The following is a 2,820-nucleotide window of genomic DNA, read 5'->3' as shown; positions in this document are numbered from 1 at the left end:
CGGTGGGGGTCCTTGCCCAGGGCTCTGGTTCTCCGAGTCGGGCAGGAGGGGGTACGGCGGTGGGGGTCCCTGCCCAGGGCTCTGGTTCTCCGAGTCGGGCAGGAGGGGGTACGGCGATGGGGGTCCCTGCCCAGGGCTCTGGTTCTCCGAGTCGGGCAGGAGGGGGTACGGCGGTGGGGGTCCCTGGCCAGAGCTCTGGTTCTCCGAGTCGGGCAGGAGTGGGTACGGCGGTGGGGGTCCCTGGCCAGAGCTCTGGTTCTCCGAGTCGGGCAGGAGGGGGTACGGCGGTGGGGGTCCCTGGCCAGAGCTCTGGTTCTCCGAGTCGGGCAGGAGGTGGTCCAGGCGGGTGCCCCCTGGTCCCCCCGACGTGTTAGGGGGCGAGCGGTGGGTCTCCCCCAAGCCCAAAGCCCCGGTTCCCAGAGTCGGGTAAACTGCGGGAGTAACTTTGACTCTCTTAAGGTAGGCAGGAACCGGTGTGAGTGGTGTGGAAAGCCGAGTTGGGGCTCCACGCTCTGGGCACAGGGGGATCTCCTAGTGGTCCACCCCAGGCCCAGAGTGTGGAGCCCCAACTCGGCTTATTTTTTTTAAAATTATTATTATTATTATTATTATTATTATTTTTTTAATCTTATTTTATTTTATTTTTTTCAATTTTTCGGGATGCACCGGGTAGAAGTTCAAACTTCAACCGCCGTGGGGGTCCCTGGCCAGCGTTCTGGTTCTCCGAAGTGGGGCTGAGGGGGTCCAGGCGGGTGCCCCCTGGTCCCCCCCGACGTGTTAGGGGGCGAGCGGTGGGTCTCCCCCAAGCCCAAAGCCCCGGTTCCCAGAGTCGGGTAAACTGCGCGACTAACAATGACTCTCTTAAGGTAGTCAGAAACCGGTGTGAGTGGTGTGGAAAGCCGATTCGGGGCTCCACGCTCTGGGCACAGGGGGATCTCCTAGTGGTGCCCCCCAGGCCCAGAGTGTGGAGCCCCAACTCGGCTTATTTTTATTTTTATTATTATTTTTTTTTTTTATTTAATTATTATTTTGGGATTATTAGACTGGGTAGAAGTTGCAACTTCAAACGGGCATATCTCCGGAACCAAGCCGAGTTGGGGCCCCATACACCCGGCGTGGGGGGCCCTCCTAGAGGCCCCCAATACCCCCGAGTGTGGAGCCCCAACTCGGCTTACTTTTCGAGTTACAGCCGGTCAAAGTTGAAACTTTAAAGGGCCATATCTCCGGAACCAAGCCGAGTTGGGGCCCCATACACCCGGCGTGGGGGGCCCTCCTAGAGGCCCCCAATACCACCGAGTGTGGAGCCCCAACTCGGCTCACTTTTCGAGTTACAGCCGGTCAAAGTTGAAACTTTAAAGGGCCATATCTCCGGAACCAAGCCGAGTTGGGGCCCCATACACCCGGCGTGGGGGGCCCTCCTAGAGGCCCCCAATACCCCCGAGTGTGGAGCCCCAACTCGGCTCACTTTTCGAGTTACAGCCGGTCAAAGTTGAAACTTTAAAGGGCCATATCTCCGGAACCAAGCCGAGTTGGGGCCCCATACACCCGGCGTGGGGGGCCCTCCCAGAGGCCCCCAATACCCCCGAGTGTGGAGCCCCAACTCGGCTTACTTTTCGAGTTACACCCGGTCAAAGCTGGACAGGAAGTGGCCGTATCTCGGGACCGGAAGGTCCCCGTGGCTCGGGACGGCGGGAGGAGCAAGGTCCCCGAGAGCGGGCCCCGCACCCGCCGCCGCGAGCCGCTGGGACCTCCCGGTCCCGAGATGGGCCCCGTTACGCGCGGGCGACTTTCGGAGAAAACGGCCCGTATCTCGGAGAGGGGAGGTCCCAGCGGCTCGCCCTTTCGGGTGTCGGGGGCTCCCCACGGGCCCTCTCGGACCCCGCCTGCCCCGGGCCCCTGGGACCTTTCCTTCCCGGGCGCCCCCCCGACACGTCGGGCCCCTTTTCTCCGGGACCCGGGGGCCCCGGAGCTCGGGGGCGGGCTCTTTGCGAGGGGCCCGCCGGGACGCCACACTTGACCCGAGTCCGGTGTCTCTGGGCCGCCGGGTCCCCGAGCTACGGGCGTTCGAATTCGGGGCCCGAAAATCCCTCAAAGTCCGAAAACGTGCAGTGGGCGGGGACTTCCGGGGCCCCGGAGGCTCTGACGGCACACCCAGGGAGGTGCACCGTCCTCGGGCACGGCCAGGTGGCCCCCCCGGGGTCCTGGAAGTCCCCCCGCCCCCCGGAGACACCCACACCCACACCCACCCACCCACCGGACGGGAAGATTCCGTTTTTCGCCGATATCTCGAAAACGGCCGGGCGAAAAAATTTCAAACTCGGGTCTTCCGTAGGCCTCGGGGGGCCCTATCCAAAGAGGCCACCCGCGTCCCCGGGGGCCTCGGGGTCAGGGAGTTAGGCCCGGTCAAAGGCGCGGCGTTTTTGGCTTATATCTCGCGAACCCCCGGGCCAATCTTCCCCAAACTCGAATCGACCGTAGTGCCGGACGGGGCCTTTCGAAAGAGCCCACCCACGAGGTCCAACTCGCCCGGGTCCCCGAGTTATAGCCGTTCAAAGTCGGGGGTCCCGGCGAACGGCGATCCGGTAGGGGGCGTCCCCGGGGCCCGCCGCCGCCCTGGTTCGAGCGAGGGCCCCCGTGGGACCTCGCCACCCAAATTTGAGCTCTCTGGGCCTTCGCGTCGCGGAGATACGGGCGATTTTCTCCCGGGATCGTGACGTCATCGGCGGGCGCCATTTCAGAGCGCGGCCGAGGGTTTTCGGCCGATATCTCCGCGAATACTCGACCAAAAACGACGAAACGCATATGGACGCGTTCAGCTCG

Source organism: Pimephales promelas, chromosome 2 (assembly GCF_988280905.1).
Source record: "Pimephales promelas chromosome 2, fPimPro1.hap1.1, whole genome shotgun sequence".
Lineage (NCBI taxonomy): Eukaryota > Metazoa > Chordata > Actinopteri > Cypriniformes > Leuciscidae > Pimephales > Pimephales promelas.
Note: the sequence above shows the minus strand (reverse complement) of the source record.